Source organism: Uloborus diversus, chromosome 1 (genome assembly GCF_026930045.1).
Source record: "Uloborus diversus isolate 005 chromosome 1, Udiv.v.3.1, whole genome shotgun sequence".
Lineage (NCBI taxonomy): Eukaryota > Metazoa > Arthropoda > Arachnida > Araneae > Uloboridae > Uloborus > Uloborus diversus.
The window spans coordinates 71,783,880-71,805,535 of record NC_072731.1 but is presented as its reverse complement, the minus strand read 5'-3'; the positions used below and the strand labels follow the sequence as shown (position 1 = coordinate 71,805,535).

The 21,656-nt window shown below is 31.8% G+C and overlaps 1 protein-coding gene across 3 annotated transcripts in view; it reads left to right on the top strand.

Annotated features, from left to right (window-relative positions):
- The window catches only part of LOC129230401 (ras association domain-containing protein 10-like), a 122,009-nt gene that overhangs the window by 72,371 nt on the left and 27,982 nt on the right, over positions 1–21,656 (top strand). For 2 of the 3 annotated variants that reach the window (XM_054864801.1, XM_054864807.1), the window contains one exon: positions 6,785–6,835. The exons of the other annotated variant lie outside the window; for it this stretch is intronic. The gene's annotated coding sequence lies outside the window, so the exon portion shown is untranslated. The remainder of the gene's footprint in view (positions 1–6,784; positions 6,836–21,656) is intronic. 3 annotated transcript variants of the gene reach the window in all.

Here is a 21,656-nt window from a genome sequence, read left to right as displayed (position 1 = left end):
CTTAACAAATCGGAACGCGTCTAAGTATTACGTCACGACATAATGCTGAAATTAATACTGCAAACAATTTTGTCAGAATTATTTAAGAACTGTAAATGTGACATAAAGTATAGTGTTGTCCAAATTAGAAAAAAAAATCATTTAAGCTGTCGATATCTGATTTTGATTGTGTTGCAAATTGTTTTACCATTAGAGAAAAGAAATGCTTCAATTAATGCGCAATATATACAAATACAACTACACATACGCATGTGGCGACAACATCAGGCTCTGGCTGCACGCAATCCCACTTCTGCCTTAGGCACTTTCTATTCTAAAATCACGTTCAAATGCTTTGATCATGGGTAAAGGAAACTCTAATATACTTCACAGTTAAAAAAAATCTCTCGGATAGACAAATAAAAATGTAGGTAGTAAAAATAAAATAAAATGCTGAAAAAAAAGCAGTATTTTTACAAAAGTAGTTTGCGAGCGCTATAGTCTTAGGTACTTATTTGAAGCATAAACTTGTATAAATTAATGATTTAAATTATCACTCATTAATTTGAAAAATAACAAACTGAACGTGACGCAGCTTTCAGACTATTTATTACATTACACTAACTGCTTATTTAATCATTTATGCATTAGCTGCATATGAGCTAAAATATCGAATCTTGTACTGAAAAAGGCAGAACATGAAAATTGAAATTCACTACGGTTTGATCTTTACATTTTATTAATTAATTTATTTTTAAAGTCTGTGTGACCTCCAAATGTTAGTCCAATATCCCACCAGCTGAGCCGTAGTAACTGATCTTCGCACGAGGAATAATCTTTACATTTTTTTTTGTATAAAGATAGCAACTTTTTACAATATTAACATTTCAGTTTTTGTTTATTCGTTAGAGTAGGTGGTTGGATCACATAGACTTAATTAAAATGCATGCTTGAGGTAAATACAGTAAAAGGACTCCCTGCTCAAATCAGTCTTTATAGGTATACGGCAATTTTCACTCTTTCTAGTACTCTGCTGCAAAAATGGTTTATATTATTATTTTTATTTGATTTAAATCATTGATGCCGATAATGTCTGCATACAATGACAAAAATACAAAATCATCTCGTAAAGTACATTGAGTTGTTTGAATATATTTGCGAGTGAGAATGGTTCCTCCAGCTTCATTTGCTGACAGGAATTTAAATATCACTTGTAATCAAGTGTTTCGGATCATCAGTCACCAACTTCAAGACAAAAATGGATGATGCGGAAACAGTGAATCATTACTTAAGTAAAGAACACCAGGAATGTTGTTTCAATGGCAGAATGGAATGCTGGAATTGCTGACTTGGTCGACAATGTTTACCTCTTTTGTCATCCATGCGTATAATTCATCACCATGAATTCTCATCCGTGTGCTTAATACTTTTTTTTTTTTTGCTGCGCAAATATTTGAATTTTTATTAAGGAATATTTGAATTTTTATTAATGGCGTGGAATGAAATGTTCATTATTTAAATGTAAACGTACTCTTCCCAATGAAAAACAAACTTGTTTATATGAAATGCAATATTTATGAGTTCTTATAAGTATTCGAGACATAGATATGTTTCAACATTGGCATTGCAATGTCAAAAGATGACACTGTTTTCACATTGTGAGCTTGAATGAGTAACAAATATATGATGATTGATAGTTTTTATTAGTTTGTATAAGGTTACTTCGAGATTTAATTTTTAACGAGTTTTGCTGCCATTTGATGTAATTGATAAATACAATCACTGCATGTATGTTTCAAGCAAAATATAACTAGTCAACTTAAGCCTTCTCTTGCGGAAAAGCAGAAATATATATAATTTACCACTCATAAAATTTTCAGAAATTTTACATCCCTTATTGGGACCGCTCTGTCAACCGCTAATCAAACTGTTAAAGGTGCATAAAAACAACTGTTTTTGCTTAAACTTAGAAATATTTTCAAAGCAGAACACCCTTATTACTTTTTTACCTCAGTGTGTTACGTTTCAAGGTTGACGCATCCTAAAACAACATTATGAGAACAAAAATGTAAAACAACACCTGTTTGATTAAACATGCTGAGAAATTTAGCCGAACTTTTACAAAACCAAACGCTCGAGTGCCGGTTTGCCAGTATTGTAGACAAAGTAGACCACCCACGAAATACAAACATTAATTCTAGAGAACAGAATTTATTTTTATGCTTGGCACAAAAAACAGTTAAAAGTCGGGGTATCATTAGAAATTTCACAAAATGAGGCCATTTTTGCATAAAGAACAGTGGATGAGACGTTTCAAATCACATTAACCTTACTAAGCTTTTTCATTTGCAGATGAACAGTGGAAAACGTAATAAAAAATGCTTTCCATCGATAATGAAAGGAAATTTGTTCTCAATTTTAACGACAATTGCTTTGTTCTTCAGCTTGGAAGTCAAGAATAAATCGGATCATCTACCGAGTTGCCAAGATTATTGATTGTACGAATTAGCAACAGTATTCAGAAAACAAGACCACAATTCGTTCAAATTTAATGATAGCGGAAGTAAATGAGTGAGGTGTTTTCAATCTGTGACGGATTTCGTTTTTATGTTTTCAGGTGTATTTGTTTTTGGACAGTATGGGGGGTCCACATAAATCTGTAAAACCTATTACTTTCACAAACCAAAATGAAAATTCGAAAGAAATTTGCAAAGCACCTAGACTATTTGCGTAGCGATAATAAACTAAATACATTAAACTTTTCTGATCCGGTAACTTCATGTCGAGAAATGTGGCCTTTTTAGAGGAAATAGGCGACTAGGATGCAGAATGGGTTACATAGGCAATCTAAAGAATTTATTGCGTTTGGGAACTAAGGGTTACCTAGTTGAAGACACTCTAAAGTGTGCGACAATCCTAGTCTTTTCCACCACGTTTGATCCGAAGCACACCATGCATAGTTTTGCCGTTTCGATATATGGGAATGTAGGACAAAGTGAAATGGTAAAATATTTTCTCTGCGTTTAGAGCCACCTACCTAGTAAGATTTCAACCGTATGTTGTCTATTCCAGTCAAGAAAAAATTACCTCTGAAAATCAAGGAATATAATACAACAAGCAATTTTCAAAAATTGATACTAATGTTGTAATATTTTGTTGTAAGTCCAAGATTATTTTTGCTCCTATTAATGGTTAATGTTCTTGTTGTTAACATTTTAATTATTAATTGACTACTAATATTCAGTGAAATATTTATTTGTTTAATATTTAGCTTATTTGTTTTTAAATGCTTTGTATTTAGTTAAGTGCATGCAGGGCAAAGTAAATAGGTTCGTTTCCTTTTATTGTCGAACAAGTGTTATTTCCTTTACTTGTTTAACAAATCACTTACGTATTCATTTATTAATTATTTCATTTACATTCCTTATTTAATAATTTATTTTCTCTATTCCTTCATTCACTTATATTTTCGTATTCATTCACTATTTTATTCATTCATTTATTTGTTTCTCATATATTAACTTATTTATTTATTTATTTATTCGTTCATTGTTTCATTTTTTTCTCATTCATTCATTCATTCATTCTTTTATTTACTCAAAAATATCTTACACAATTGAATAAAAAATATTTTATCAGAAAATTTTTTAATATTTCTTTTTGAACACTTTTTTTTTTTTTTTTTTTTTGCTTGGTAAAAAGCTACTGCTAAAAATGAAAAATAATGTTTCAAAGCAAGTTTTGTTATAAAATATATTGTTCCTTCGTTATGTACCGTAATTTTCGGAAAAAAAATCCCAATTTACTAATTTTTAAAAAACTAAGCTATCTTATCTATCCTCTACATTTAAATAGAATGAACCATTTAACAATATCAAAAAGCCACTTTTAAATGCAAAATAATCTGCCGAATAATTAAATTAAGTCATTAAAGAGTGAAATGATCCGCTGACGAAATGAAATTAGTCATTCGAAAACTAAACTCAAATGCATAATTGTGAAACTTAAGCAGCAAACATGGCGAGTGAGCGATATTTTTCTGTTTCGTCAATTGTTTGATAGACATAACATAAAACTGTACCCTGGAATCATATGATAGCTACATACCCCCATTTTTTATTTTTTATTCAAATCCGGATTTTCAACCTATATAGTCACTGAATCTAAATATCGGAGTTATGTAAATGCTGAACCTAATATTTGACTACCGCTATATATATATATATATATATATATATATATATATATATATATATATATATATATATATATATATATATATATATATATATATATATATATATATATATATATATATATATATATATATATATATATATATATATATATATATAAAGCATAATAAATTAAAAATTGTGTCAGCTATAATAATTCATCTCGTTCCATTATTTCCATGTGGTACCAATTGATCTGCCTGCTCAATTTGATTTTTGTACTCTGGAATTTGTAAGTTCGACCTACCTAGTTCTGTTTTTAAATAGTGATATTCCCCTCTAATTGTTACCAGTTAATGTAATTAAGTGTAATTCTCTGGAAAGTACAAGTATATATACACTCCAATAACTGGGTCCGCATTGAATATTGGTCCATAAAAGGGGTCCGCTGGCTATAAGGTTTGGGAAGCGCTGTACTAGTGAAATAGCCTTCAAATGCTTGAGGTCTGGGGAAGAAGCACATTATTAATTTTATAGGGGGGGGGGGAGTACTTTGGATATAAAAGTGACCTACTTTGAACTTTCTATTTCTGCAATAAACTTCCTTTCCTCTTTTTTTCCCCCCTTTTTCTTGTTTTAGCTTAGTATTGGGACTTTCAAGACCCATTTCAATAAAAAATGGCACACATAAGTTTATTAAACCCGAATTACCCCGTTTTATATCCTTGGGAAGTGAGGAAACACATAAGTACCTATTCTTGCAGTTCAATAAAACTATTATCTGTCCTTCTGATAAGTTATACCCAAATTACCCCATGCTTTTAAAACATTAATTACATGAAAACTAATTATGATAAATGTTTCAATTAAATGAAAAATTAAAGTAAACATATAAGATGTCTACATGCTTAAATTTGGAAAACATAGAGCAGCAGGTTAATTAGCAACACTATTTGGAAGTAGTTGGTTTGCCTTGCATTACTATCTCCAGAAAGCTGAATTTATTTTAATTATAATGTTAGCAACATTTTTTCAGCATGTCATAGTTAAGGATGATGTTTATAATGGTGTCGTTTCCAAAGTTTAAAAGTATTTTTTTCTCAAAGAGCATGTTTAAAAACATAGGATCTGAGCATTTTTTAAATAATTTATTTAAGTACTCACGTGTATTGGAAACTATATGGTTGATAGCAAGCGTTGAGCGCAATTTTAATTCGCTGCTTGATTATCATAACGTGTAACCGTGGTAGAAAGATGCGCCAAACTGCATCATTTGTGATGTCACAAAGACCACGCCTTGTTTGAAAACCGGACATTTTCAAAAATTAATTTAAAAAAAAACTGTTGGGAAAATTAAAGTATTTTCTGGGTCCATGTATTTTTTTGAGCAATCACGATTGCTTATTGTTCTCATTTGACAGTCCTTGACGTTACGGTTCCTTTTTCAGCTTGGACCAGGGCTGCAGCACCAGGGTCCACGGGCGGCGGCACGGCTAGTCCTGAGCACTGTCCACCGGAATCCACTTTTACTGGGCGGTGGCGTCCATGTCCTACACACGCATGCTCATACACACTCCCCTACGCGCGCACGCCTTTACACACATACACACGCCTACGTGCACACACGTAAGCCTACAAACACAGCTTTACACACGTAACCACCCAGGAGGAGGGAATGCTTGGGGGAGCCATTTCTGGAAACAATAACTCTAATCAGTAGGGTCTTGTCGCAACTCGTGATTGCGAAAAACATAATTTGAATTGAAAGTTTCGGAATTCAAATTAGAGTTAATTTTTTTTTGCTCATTCTATCCATTTCAATGACTAAAAGTAGTACTTTTGACTGAAGAAAACCACCCCATTGTGAATTTTTGTTCACATATCAAATGATTAGTTTTTAAATTATTTAATAAATATAAACTTATACCTAAATCACCTTCCTTCCCCGCTCTCCACTCTCTAAGTTATACTCGTTTGTAATAAAAACCGGGCTGTTGTAATCTCCAAAAGGGTGTTTCTAATCTATCTCTGTAAGCTAATTACCCGGATTGTGTTTGAAAAAAGAAAGTGTTTGCAAAAGGAAACGAGTAGTGTGTAACGAAATGCGGCTTCGCGGAAGTGCCTAGGTTTGCTTATTGTTTCGCTATTTCATCTCGTAAAATTCTTGCATATAATAGGGCTCCTTAAGAGAATTATTTAGGTCACACCAGACTTGCTTTTCAATTTCTGAAAAAATAATCGTCCTAAGTAAATTAAGAAAACAGTCAAGTTTTAATGAAAGCAGGAAGAGTCATCAACCTTTTTTCTCTTTGGGTTACCGAAGAAAATAGAAATGTACATTTAGGTTGCTTGTCTTTGCATTAAACTGATTGTTATTGTATCTACTACTTAAAGGCTTAACAAAAAATGGCCAGGTCAATTGAGCCCCAAAATGAATTTGACCTACTGGTAAGCATGAAAAAAGGTTTCTTAAACGTTTGTTTAAAACTAAGCATTAATATTATGCATCAATCATTTTTCGAATCGTTTCTTTGCTGATATACAATCTTTTTTGGCATAATTTGCTGTTGATTAATTACAGTGCAAAACTCATTGAAATGTCTTTTACTAATATTTCTTTTTTTTTTCAGACATGGTAATAAAAACAGGATCATGAAAAGTTATACCGCACGTCGGGAAAGGTAATTAATTTTACTCCTAACGTCAAGTTTAAAATATGACTTCATGGGAAAATGTATGTAAAGATAATTTAAGTTTAATGAGGAATGAATAAAGTAGTCTCTATGGTGAAAATTGCAAACAGGGTTCGTTCCGATGGGAGGTCATGAGAGGTCACTGTGATCTTCCAAAAATTTCCTTCTTCGGCGAATTTCATCAGGCAATTCGGTAAAATTTCTATTCGCCAAATTATCAACAATCGGCGAAATCAAAATTTAAAATTCCATTCGTCAAAATTATGTGTCGGCAATATTATGACCATTTGGCTAAATGTTTAGATCCATTAGGCCAAATAATCATCAATCGGCAAAATTAGAAGTTTTATTCGGTAAATTGAGAATTGAAGAGGCCCTTGATTCTTTCACCGTAAAAATAACTGTTGTTTATGTACTTTAAAGTTAATTGATGGATTGCACATGACTTGTACACCCCCCATTTCAACTTTTTTTCTATCATTTATTTCAACCTTTCTTGTTTCCTTTTTTCTCAAAGTCTAAGGGGTACGTGAAAACACCCCATTTATTTATTCACTAGTGGCACCCGCACGGCTTTGCTCGTAGTAGAAAAATTAAAAGGTCTTTTGGTTCGCCTGTATATTTACAAATAATGTATGATAAATTTCTCGCCTATTGGCTTGCCCATGTTACGGTTCCACGTTATGATAACTTGGTAATTTACTCGTCCATCTTATGATAATTTTGCTCGGGAAAATGTTCTTAAAATTTTAATATAAAAGGAAAAAAATCAAATTTTCAAAAAATCGCTTCGAGGTGACACCTCTATGCTACAAACTAATTCTGTGCCAAATTTAATGAAAATCGACCGAACGGTCTAGGCGCTATGCGCGTCACAGGGATCCTGACAGACACAGAGAGTTCCGAGCAGACAGATTTCAGCTTTATTATTGGTAAAGAAGATAAAGAGTAGTAGTACCCGCACGGCGATGCCCGTGCTAAAAAATTAATGGAAGTCCTTTGAATAAAAAAAATTAACGCCCCTCCCCCTCTGATGTGAAATGATCATTTTTCTTTGTATAAAATGCGTACACACCTTTTCAAAAGAAAAAGAAAAAGAAAAAAAAAACTATTAAATTTTCTTTGGAATTTAAAATTTTTCTTCAAATTATTAAATTAGATTAACAGTTGCTTTAAAACACTATTTAGAGAGTGAAGTGGTTTTTACTGCAATTTAAAATATTTCGCCAAATAAACAAAAAAAGACATCAAATAATAACTTTCAAATGTAAAAATAGTTCCGCAACTCTATTGTTTACCGCCAAACTCTCCCAGCAACCACACTATCATAATCCATCCGTCAAACGAAAAAAGAAAAAAAAAACATCCAGTGGAAGATTCAGAAGTCATCGTCAGAAAAAAAGAAGAAAATGTCGTACATTTCACTGGGATAAAAACAAATCAAAAGTTTCTTTTCTTTCAAAATAAATCGCCAAAACAATGAAATACATTTACGGTTGCTTTAAAACAATAATCCTACACTGAATTGTTCAACGCCTAACGCGCCAAGCGACCACGCTACCGGAACCCAGCCCTTTTGCAAATGAAGCGGATGTTTTTATATTGGCAATAATAAATGTTTCGCCAAACAAAAAAGTATAAAATCACATTAACAGTAGCTTTCAAATCTTTATATATTAAGAGCAGCGGTGCCCGGTTTTGGCCGGTCTACCTTGAGAATAAAAATTGTATCAAGTGACGTATATTCAACAATCAGGCTTAAATAAAAGAAAAAAAAACACCATGCGAAACTACCCTTTTAAACAATGACGACAGATATTAAAATACTTCAAAGAAATTAAAATGCGAAAGATGGATTTTAAAAGCGTAACCATGAAAACACGAAATAAAATAAGTTTAAGAAATTAAATGCAAAATAAGGAAAGAATCAATGGATTCATAAAGCGTAACCGTGGGAAACGCGAAAAAAAAGGGTGGGGGTGGGGGGTTGACAACCTGAATCAAAATGACATTTTTAGAATTTGATTTAAAAATGCTTGTAACTGTTTTTCCTTTGAAGATAGAAGTTATGTTTTTCGCATACAGGTCGAGAGAGATCTGGAGTAAAATATGTCGCTTTTTCCAATGGTGTCAAAAAGAAAGCTGTGGGACAGTTCCTTCACTTTTTATTGATAAACTTAACGAAGAAAGTAGTGCCTACATTTCAGCTAAGCCTAAAAAAGTTCGATCTAAAAACGCAAATTACTCCCGCCGTAATTCAGTTAGTTAGAGCATTGAAACAAATTGTTTAGAACGCGAAAAATTCTACCTTTTTCGACGACAGTACATCGTATTTGCATGCAACCCGCTGAATTGTCGCAATGAAATCTGACATTATTTAAAATAAAAAATAATTATACATTGAGTTAATGTAAAATAAACACAAAGGTGTAATTTTCATCAAAACTTTATCTTCCAATTGCACGTCCGGAATTGCTGAGAGGGAGAAATTCATAGTCTCTTTTTTTTTTTTTTTTTGTAATCTTCCAGAAGACAAGTAAAGCTGGTTATAACCAGATATTTCGCATTTGTAGGCTTACTGCAGAGGAAAATGTAAGATCACTTAACTTAACTTTATTAAACAACTTTTTGTTTGTCATTTTCATATAATTATGAAGCTTTTAAAAAAAAATACCAAAAACTAAAAAAAATAGTTTTAAAACAATCTCAAAAAATTCCATGACAAAAAAAAAAAAAAAAAGACTATACAATCATAAAGACAATTTTGCACTATAAAATCGAAATACTTTTTGAAAAATAAAGTAATGAAGAACATAGTTCTTATGTGCCCAACTTTGCCCAGTGCTAAATTAACATAACTAATGTCTTCAAATGTAAACAATATGGATGACATCTGTGGCATTAGAAATGATGTTTTTGGGAAAAAAATTTACTTATTTTTAATAACAAAACTTTTTACATGTATTTACAGGAAATATCTTTTTTCTTCTGTCTAAGAAAACACGAAATAATTACTATAAAATACAGTATTTTACTAGTATATTGATAATATTATAATAAAAACTTTATTTTTAAAATATATGAAATTCCAATTTATTCTAGCATTGGTATCATAATACTAATATTAAAGTAGTATTGTTCTGAAATTTTTGAATACTTTTCTAAGTATCACCACAAAGAAGCGTATGCGATATATTTTGTAAACTGTTTTTAGTCAAAAACTTTCTTTATTTATTTTTATGATGATGTTTTTTAAATGAGGTAGTAGCAGGCTCTGAAAACTTAAATTTTACTTAGTTGCAAAAGAGACTTTTATTTCAATCTTTTACCTGAAAACTCTTAATTTTTATAAAATCAACAAATATTATGTGCTTTTTCATTTGAAATTGATAGTATTATGTAGTTTAATTTTTAATTTAGCAAATTAAAGTAATGTTTATTGATTATGCGACGAGTGCATTTTTTTCTGCTTTTAAAGAATCTTGACAAGCTCAGAAATAGATGCGTTCTATAAAATGCTCGAGTTTTAACAATGTAGTTTTTTATTTTCCGAATCCTCTAGTACTAATAACTAACATTAAAAATGAAAAAAAAAAAAAAAAACTCAACTGAGTCACTAATGTAGAATCAAGAGGGAAAATTGAAAATCCTTTTAAATGCCTTATACTATTAAAAATCCATTGCAAGTATTTTATCTGTTCAAATATAAACTGGGAACAGATAAAAATTTTAAATCGTTGCTTTTAATTTCCTTGTCAGCGAACAATGAATTCGGTTACCAATCGCGTGAAGGAAAGCTGAGCCGTATATAAAATCTGCTTTAAAAAGCTTTATAATTCGAATTCTATGTAACATGAAAATTCCAAACACATTCTATCAGGCGCAGAGAAAAAAAAAGACTCTGAATTTTGGTACTAAATTTTAAAAATTTTAAATATGCTTTCATTGCAACAATCGCAAAAAAAACGTCTTAATTAATATCTCCGTTAATTAATGTCATCCGTAGAATCAACCTAGTTAAAAACACTCTCAATCAACTCGAATTTCGAACATTATTATTATTATTATTTTTTCAATATCGGTTCATTTGTTTAGGCGCTAGAGTGCCACAGACAGATACACAGATACACATACACGTCAAACTTGTAACCACCTTCCTTTGTGTGCCGGGGTTAAAAATCACAGAAAGATGAGCAAATAAGGTTACCTAAAGTACATCTTTCTCTCTGAATTTAGCTTGTGAAAGAGGTACATACTTCATAATCTGGAAAAACACTCATCATTAAGTATTTAGTTTTTATTTTATACCAACTGTTTTATGCACTGTACATTTTACTAGTTTCTCGTTGTAATGTTGTAGCTTAGTAGCAAAAAATTCATAGACAAAACAGTGATGAAATTAAAAAAGCTGACACTATACGCTGTTAAAAATGGTTCTTTCTTCTTTTTATTTTATAAATATTGTCAGTAAAACATGGATTTGATTTGAAGCACTGGGGGAACAAAAATGGGAATTTTCGATATTGAAACATTTTCTTTCTTCGCTACGTTGCTTTGCGAACTTGATACCAGAACAATTCTAATTAAACTTGAATGGAGAAGAAGAAACGAAAAAAAAAGGTTTAAAATTGTTAATTGTTTTGTAGGCGGAAAAATAAGACTATTATTTATTCCGAATCTTAACAGCAGATTTTATGATATTTTATCTTTATATATTAAATGTAGCTGTACACGCATTGCGTACTTAGAGAAATACATCAAGACAAATAAAACAAAAAGATAACTTTTTGCATGAACTCAGAAGCAAATTCAAATTTTCTAGTTAAAAATTTGAACCAAAATTATGTGATGATAAAAACTAACACACATCTTTGCAATATGAGTTTTTTTTTTTTTTTTTTTTTTAATTATTTCACAGCAATAGGGTTCTATTTAATAAACCATTAACATTGTTTCAATTTAGCGGTAAGTTACGGCCCGTAAGCCAGAGCTACGGCACAACTACATAATAAATAAATATACAAGTTGAACTGCACCATGTCTGTGAACCCTGCTGATGAGATAAATTTACTTTTATCCCCCAGTTTGTTGCTACTCTCAGCTTCAATGAGATGACATCTTCCTCCAGCTAGGTTATTTCCTATTCCGGATTGATGACTCCATTACAAAGACGAGACTGCATGTCTTTGACGTCTTTGGATGAGCTAACCGAGCTGTTGTCATTGTTTCAATTAGATCAACTATGATTCAAAAAATAGTTATCTAGCGTTTTTTAATGAGAAAAAGAATATTTTTTGAAACTTATTATCAAGTTCTTAAAAAAAAACTCGTTGTGACACATATGTTACTTAAATCAGGTACGTCTTCAGAACTTTAATGAAAATATATAGATATAAAAATATCCCATGTAAGAAACAACCTGAAACTGGAAGAGTATCGAAACCAGTAACAGACATGCTTAAGACATCGCTCTCCGGTTAGCTCAATTTTCTAAGCCTTTTAATGTATTTCGACTTTTAAAACTATTTTTCTCTCGTGTAACTACATCTCATCTAACGTTTGGCTGCTTCTGGATTCGCTGAATTAGTTAGTTCTATTTTTACTTGCTCAATTTCGAAGAAGGGTTCGACGACCCAGTAACAGACACCGAAAATTCTGATGATGCCCAGCAACAGATAGGATGAGGAAAGGATGAGTAATGAATGGACAGAATTCCCCTTTTATCTTCAAAATGTACAAAAGTTCTTTATTTTTAGAGTTAAAACCTTATTAAATTCAAATGAACATGAAACACCGGCAGACCTCGTGGTGGCTCTCCTTAACCTTCAACCACTGCCTTGTAAATACCAACTCGCTCATAAAGTTCATCCTGATAACTCTAAATGGATGCATCGTATTCATGGGTCACAGCAACGTCAATTTTACCCACCTAAATTCTTTATTATTTAAATTCAAACTAAAGATTTTGTTACTCGACCCTTGTTAGTTAGTGGCGTCGTTACCCTATAGTGGAGCATTTCAGGTTCAAAGCCTATTCTGCAGATGTAAACGAATACAGTCGTCCCTTGCTACTTCGTGCTTCGACTTTCGCGGCTTCACTACATCGCGGTTTTTTCGTTTTTTTTTTTTTTTTTTTTCTTTTTTCAACTATAGTAATTAGCCTTTTTTATGCACTCGTGTAAACTTTTTCCTACAAAAGAATAACAAAGTTTGTCTTCTAAGTAAGGTAAGCTCTTCTGAGGGGCTGTAGTTTTACTAGTTGATGAAGTGGAGGTATAAATTCGCCAAAGAAAGTGTAGGAATCACTATTTCATTTTAACTGATAAACATTACTAGTCAACCCGTGCGGAACTCCGCACAGTACTTCGAATCGTTTCATAAGGCATTTCGCTCTTTAAAAATTTCAAAGAAAGAATATTATGAAGAAAAACCGAAAAAAGTAAACGGAAAAATGTAAGCGCACAAGAGGAGGCATGTAAATTGAAGGCATCAATAACAAAACCTCGTTAAATACAACGTTGTGATAATTTGATCATCGCTCTCCTTTTGGTTGTACGTATTTTCAATGCAAATATAAATATCATTAAAAGTGTGGCTGAGTGACACGTGAAAAATCAGTAATTTTGCATGTGAAAAAACAGGTTGTGGCAAATACAGTCCTGCCCATGTGAGCATCTGACGGAAAAAAAAGAAACATTAAAGAGACATTTAGTGGCACAGATTCGAACTGGTGCCATTCTGATTAACAGTAAGACGCTCCAACAAACCTAGCAACTGTGCCTTCCTTTTCGAATGCTATTCATTGAAGGAATGCGTAATAAAACACAGTAAAAAAGTTTTTCGGCAAAAAAAATATAATAAGATCATGCGTCTATGTTTTGTCATTAGCCAGCGTGATACGATTTAAAATTATTCGTAAAACATGGAATTTGATTAAAGAATGAGGAAGATCTCACGTAGCGATTGAAGCAAACATTCTAGAGAAGTAATAAACTCGGTAGAAAAAATAAGTGTTTTTATTTTTGAATATTCAACAATTTCCCATAGCAGGCTTCTTTAACCTGTACGGCTTAAAAGCCCGCACTTGTTTTTCTTTTAATCGAACAATTAAAATTCCAAACCAAAAGCAGTTGAACTAAGTCCATTTTTTGAGTGTAATTTTTCGAACGTAGACCATATGTGTGTGTGTGTGTGTGTGTTTTTTTTCGAGCCGAAAGCAGAGGAATAGAAAATGATTTCTTACTAATGAAGTTGATAATAATTTCAATGTTTTATATCGTATTCGAATAAATAATTAAAGATTTACTGGTTGAAACTCGTTGTTTTAATTTGGCGTAGTATTTTTTTCATTTGTACAAAAGTTCGAACACTGCTACAGTAAAACCTGTAAAGTTGACCACCCTTGTAAGTTGACCACCTGCCTATGTTGACCACTATTGTCAAGAACGGAATTAGTCCTATCTTATATAATGAAGGAAAACCTCTGTAACTTGACCACCTCTCTATATTGACCACCTGTCTATCTTGACCACTAATGTACACCAAATTTGGTTTGGAGTATTGTGAAAAACCCTTTGTAAGTTGATCACTTGGTATTTTTTTAAAACTTAATCAAGCAAATTATTTTGTTCTATTATTTTTCATAGCTTTAAATGAATAACTTTAATGCTTTGATGTAGGGTTGCCAACTGCTCCGCAAAAATAGCTAAACTCCGCAGCTTCGCAAAAAAGTCATCTTGCTCCGCGTTTCTCAGTCGAATATTTTCAAGCAGGACATAGTGATTAAAGCTGTTTTTCTTTTGTTATTCTATTTGAGATATAGCCTTTTATACTTTGTTCAATGAAAACAGGTGTCAGTAGAAAAGTGCTAAGGCTTTTCTTCCAGTTACAATATTCTGTGGCAACACTGGAATTGTACTTAAGAGTAAAGTTATTTATTTCTGGTGCAAGGGATTAAGAGATAGAACATTTTCATTTTCAACTGCCTTTATAAACTAGGAATTTGTTGCTCTTTGTATTATAAGTATTACGTAAAATGTCTTCAAAAAGAAAACTAGTTGAACTAAAGGTTGATAAAAAACCATGAAATATTAAAATTAACTGAAAAGGGGGAAAGCAAAAGAAAATTAGGTGACACATATGAAATTTCTAAAGCTACATTGCATAGGAAAAAACAAAAATATTTGAATAACATTTTTAATTATTGTTTCAAAATAATGTTAAACAATGAAAATGAGTTGAACAGAAAGAGTAAGTGTGAATTAGTCAAAAAATGAATACATGATGCAAGAAATGACAAAAAAAAAATCAGTACTACCACCCTTTATAAGTTGACCACCTGTCTAAGTTGACCACCAAAGTACTGCACCGCGAGTGGTCAACTTACACAGGTTTCACTGTATTAGAAAAATCTACATTTCAGCATACCATAAAAATGTTTTTCTGCACAAAAAGGATTCCCTTGAGGTATATCTAACACTTTTTTTATGCTTACATTATGCTCAGTGGTCTGGACGGAGTTAAAGCTTTTAAAAAAAAAGGGAAGAACACCTTCGATTAGCAGTCAACTTAGCTGAATGATAACTGTAGCCTGCATAAAGGAGTCGAAACACCAAATAGCATTCCCACTGCATTTATTTTATTACGTGTGTTATCTGTTGTATGTTATGAGTACATGTAATGCGTAATATTACTGTAAATTTGCTATTATGTCGGACATCCCAAAAAGGCCCGAAGTTCAGACAGTTTATAGCCGAACTCTCTACGGAAAAAAAAAAAAAAAAAAAAAACCCACAGGTAATTTTAAATTTTTTTTCTTGCCGAGAAGTGTTTTTATTTTTGAAAATTTTTACAATTTGTTATCGCAGGCTGTTTGAACCGTTATGACTTAGATGGCAGCACGTGTTCATCATTTAACAGCACGGTTAAAATACAAAATAATTTGAACTAAGTTCTTTTTTAAGCGTAGCTTTTCAAATTTAGTAAAAATGTGATACGCTATTTGTTTTTTTTGCAAAAAGAAGAAAAATATATATATTACCCTTTAAATTGAGGTAGTATTTTTTTATTTGTACAAAGAGTCAAAAACTCATTAGAAGAATCTATATTTCAACATACAATTTATTATATTTTACTGAACAGTAAACAATTCAAATGTAGTCTGAAATCTTAAACCTGATACTTATATTTTCACTTACATTATACTTTAACTTTTTCTTCCCGGAGCCAAAGCTTAAAAAAAAACAAAAAACCTTACAATTGAGTATCAATTTAGCTCCGTGATGCGTCAAGTTTTCATAACAGCTAGGAGCGTTTCTACCTCACGTTTTCCCTCATATTTGTTATTAATTGATCATGTAATGCGCGATATTTTTCTAATTTTCTGATGCAGATTGTTCGGACGTGGGTCCGAACACGCATTCTCCTGGTTACCAGTCGAACGCTCTGCCGATCAAGCTATTCAGCTCTGTCGGAAGCAGTACAAGTTAATCTTATAAATTTAACCGAAAACCTTATTCTGGTTCTTTAAAACAGGTTTTTTTTTGTCCGAAAAAACAATTTTTAGACCGTGGGTCTATTTTTCGTCAGTAGCCTGCACGATAAGCTTTAAAATAAGGTGTAAATCAAAGAAATCGATCAAGAATTGAGGAAAATCTCGCGTAGAAACCAAAAACAGGCTACAGAAATAATATACAAGAATAACTCTAAGTATAAATCACCAGGGGATAAGTACATCTGTAAATGGTGTTCAACAGTGTACTAGCTTTTTAAGTTGTATGCGCAATACCTTTAATGAAGATAAATGTAGAAGAAGAATGGGGACACATACGATCACTAACTGGCAATTGATTCTTCATCGAACAAGTTAAGCTATTTTCATAGATTAGTAGTGGTGTGTAAGAACTGCATGTGTGAATGTAGTTTTATTTCCCAATAAATATATAACTATGAGATATCTATCACGTCTAATATATCTCATTTTCTCATTTTTTGTGTAATGTATTAAGTACTGCAAATCTAATGGTGGCTTAGGGTGCTGTTTCATGTTTAAGGGGCTCTAACTATGTTAAAAACCTATTTAAATTGTCCTAAGTAAGTTAATTCGCTCTAGTTAGGAAAATATTCAGTTTCTAAATACAGAATCCTACTTCACGGAAATTCAGTTATCGCGGTAAAGCCTGGAATGAAATAACCGCGATAAACGAGGGTTGACTGTATGGTGCATTACTAAAAACTGGTAGGTAACATTTTGTTTGCGAAGTTTTTTTTAACGACAGCGCTTCCGGCAAGGCCAAGAAAAGGCTTTTGCCTTCCTAACGAGCTTTCAAACATTGCTCTGAGTTAATGGAAAACAGCTGCTTGAATGGCTTCATCACAGTTAATGCGAAGCACCCCAAGGAGTTGCGATCAAAAACTTATAATTCATCCTTCTCAAGTTCACGAGGTTTCTGCCCGTTATTGTTGACGGGCCCACGATATCATGCCAGCCTCTATACACACGATTTGATACTGAAAAGGAAAAGATGGAAAAAACCCGCTGCTGCATTAATGAACCAATTAAAAGTTCAAATCACGTGTTGCTCCAAGAACTTGACTTTTTGTGTTGAATGCAGATGCCAAGGAGAGAAAGGCAACGATAGCATCTGTTACTCAAAGAGATTCGAAATTAGCACAAGAAATGATAAAAGTTATGCGTTGCTGTGTAAGCATGCAGTGGGCTATAGAGGTGCTTTTTTGCAGCGTTAATGAAACCTAAATCGCTAGTCTAAAATATTTTAATTAGTTTACTACGTGATTATTTTACTGCTTTTTCACTTAAATTGGATTTTTAAATGAAAACTAAACATGACAACATAGATGGGGTCAGTTGGGTTAGAAAGAAAAAAAAAACATTAGGATGAAGAAAGCAAACTGTATAACTTTACTTCTGGTAATTTTTGAAACTAAACTGCTTTTGAGTGAAAACTTGGTAATACATATATCGAAGAGATTCTAAGAGTTGCGCTTGGTTCTAAACAATTGTATGTGCGTTATGATTGTTTGATGATGACGCCGTGAAATAAGATGTTTTTTAAAAGTTAAATGATCTTACATTTTCCTCTCCAGTGCGTCTAGAATTGTGAAGTAACTGGTTTCAACTAGGTTTACTTGTCATGTTGAAGGTGACAATAAACATTTATCTTTGAATGTATCCTTCCCAGCCGTTTTTGATGTGCGAATTTGGTATTTACATTTTCCACGTAAATCTTGTACACAGTGCCAAATAGAAACAAACAAGTTTTTCATTCTTCTTATTTCTGGGAGGATAAAATTTGATGTATGTTAATCATAAAATTGGTGCAGAATTTTTTTATATTTTTTTTCAACCCGGGAGAACTCGCACGGGGTCCTGAATAACCCCAGTCACTTAAAACCTAGCGATTCGACTGAGGCGGCCCAACAATACATTAAATTATTTTTTAATTCAATTTAATTTTTAAGAGTCGGTTTTTTTTAAAGCTGGACGCTGGACAAAGTGAATTGGGACCTGATAGTTGACATCTTCAATTTTGTGAAACTTTCAAGATATTTTACTAGTACTGTGATAAGAAAAAGTGAAGCTTCTTTCCTCTCTAATTTGAAGTGTTAGCCCACGAGTGAAGGTCAAAGTTTAAGGTCGTGAGAAAAAGAGCTAAATATATGATTGCTTTGCTTCAAAAGCAATGAGTGAACCAGGTCAATTCTTTTAAATAAGAATACTACTTGATACTAGGTACATTCTAGTATAAATATTTTGGTGACTCACTCATGGCTTTGAGTACAAATGTCAATTGAAAATGCAACTTTTAAAACTTTTTTTTGTTGCCTTGTTTGGGCCCGGATATCTGCTAAAGCCTTGAGTAACCCAAGAAAATAAGTATATGATTAACAACTCACCACAGTATAGAACGAAGAAATATATAAAATAGCTTTCATTTCTCTTGGCTTTAATAGCTAAACCAGCGATCCTTGGTTAAACGGTCTCAAAGTCTATGATTTTTTAAAAATGGCCAAGTTTAGAGATCAATTTAGTCGTTTATAACTTACATGCTGGCACATTGCAACATATCTTCTTTCGAATAATTATTTGATTACAAGAACTTCACAACTTATATACTACACCTTTCTGATACTAATACACTTAAACGTATTGTTTTTTTTTTTTTTTTTTGTTTCCAGAGGTTGAGTAGGTGTTCTACCTTTTACGGCCTCATAGTAACAAAAGGAGCTTTTAATTTATTACCTTCAATAATTGATAACAAAAAAGTAGGGCCATAGACATATGATAAGGGAACGGAAGTTCAGAATCGTTAAAAAGATGTGCGTGGGTTATCAATAAATTGGGCACATCGCCTCTCTTTTGATGCACTAATGTTTAGTTTATGTATTTTTGTTCGCTTGAAATGGTTCAAGAAGTTGTAATTATCGTAAAAATGCTTATATTTTTAAAACAGATATCGGTTTTTTTTCTCATTTCGCTTAGAATCGTGTTATTAAAGTTATAACTATCTTGGAACGATGAGAGTGCAGTACCAGGTTATTATGAAGAGTGGTATAAAAAGACGTCAGTGTATAAAAGTGCCTTAAATCTTGTTAAAATGTAGAATAGTTACAATAATTATTTTTGTTCAGATTTATTGTAATTTTGATTTTGTATTGCAGTTAAATCATAAAAATAAATTAGAATATATATATAGATATATATGTACAGTCGGACCTCTATATATCGAAGTAGCAAATTGCCAGAAAAAAAATTCGACACATAGAAATTTCGATGTATGGAAATTATCTTATTTTATCATAAAAATCAACTAAAACATTAAAATTAAAACAAATTTTTGAGTATGAAACCCTATTTCTAATTTCGTTATTTTGTTTCTTTCTATACATCGAAAAAAAACCTATATATCGAAAATTTTTCGAGCCATTCGTAGATTTTTTTTTCCACTTTTAACTGCTTGTCTCATGAAAACTGAAGGTTACGAGAGAGAAAATTGTGTTCACTAAAGGTTGCAACGAAACTCATAAGGAATTTGGGGTTGAGGGGTGTGTAGATAGGTCGTTGTTTCGTTCTAGAGTTCTTAAATACCCTCAAGTTTATTTCAAATCTTAGATTTTACCAGTAGCACTGTAAAATCAGTTTCAAGTTATCCCTTTTCTCTGTTGATTATCATTCCTAGTCTTTTAGCTTCAGTAAAAATCATTCAAGTTAGATAGAATGATTTTATACTTTTATCTTGATTACATTGTCAAAACGAAAATCCCCCTTATGTTGCTGATCAAGTTGAATTGCCGAAGAATGAAGATGTATGAAAGCGCAAAAATGTTATTTCTGTTTTTTTTTATAAATTATAAATTTTCATTTAATCCGATACTCGTATAAATTAGAAAGAGGGTTTCATACTCAAAAATTTGCTTTAATTTTATTGTTTTAGGAGATTTTTATGATAAAATAAGATAATTTCCATATATCGAATTTTTTTCTAACAATTTGCTACTTCGATATATAGATGTCCGACTGGTAATATATATATATATATATATATATATATATATATATATATATATATATATATATATATATATATATATATATATATACATATATATAATCTTTTTATCTTTTTTTTATTTGTTGAAATACAATATCAAACAATGTGTTACATTTCCATATTAAATTTTGCAGAATTTGTATTTAATGCTCATTTTCTTTACATACAAGTTCCGGTTCAAAACAAACTACGTGGTGTCCTGCAATGCAAACACAACTTCCATGGTGTGTTGAAATTATACTCTAATCCTAACTAACGCTAAATTCAAATGCAAGAAAAAAAAAATCGGAAGTAGAAGAATAATGCGCGTATATACATCACACGCAATCGTTGACTTTTTTGCTCGTTGTTCTATAATAATATGTTTGAAGTCCAATAAAATGAGCTTTAATTGTGTTTAATTATTAATTCCTTTGTTTAGATCAACACAGACTAATTTTTTGAAAAGTATAAAAAAGTAATTTCAAATTGCGGGGGTGGATCGTTAATCGATAATTTGTTTCACACTTCAGAAACAATGCGAAGTTGATTAATATTACCTAGCCTGACTTAGGGTGTGGTCAGCTGATCAGTGTCTTTTAAACTTCCGCAATCTGTTCGGTTCAACCTTGGCCTTCCAGTAAGGCCATTCTCCTTTTATTTTTTTCTTGCACTTATTTGTTTTGAAAGTGGCGTAACATATACTAAAGCTTCATATTACGACTCTGAACAAAGTTATGTGGAAAGAGAACAAAAACGCATAAAGAACTTATTTAGACATTGAATTTTGAACTTCTTTTGTTAAGATTTTTGTATACTGACACAAATTAGGAGAGAGTACGAGTTTTAGAATTAAGTTGTAGGATGAGATTGACTAGCAAATTCTAGAACATATTGAAGAACATAACCCAAAGTAATTGTGTTGTAGTTCGTCTAATGCAAAAGCATAAAAATGATTGTATAAAATGATAAATATTGCCAAATAAAATACATTTAAATAGTATAATCATAAACAACTGCTGAATATTGGATAATATTATACCATTTTGTTACTTTTTAGTGTTTCTTAATCACTAAATATTTTTAACTACTTCCGTTCAACCGGAAGCGCATCTGAGGGAGGGGGGGGGGGTCGTGGCACAGACTATGGCATTGTTACTTTTAGGGGGGATGCGCTTGGTGTAGGGGGGTAAAGATATTCTCCCCTGATTTTATCTACTGACAATTACAGGCTAGTGAAATATTTAGTCCATAACTTT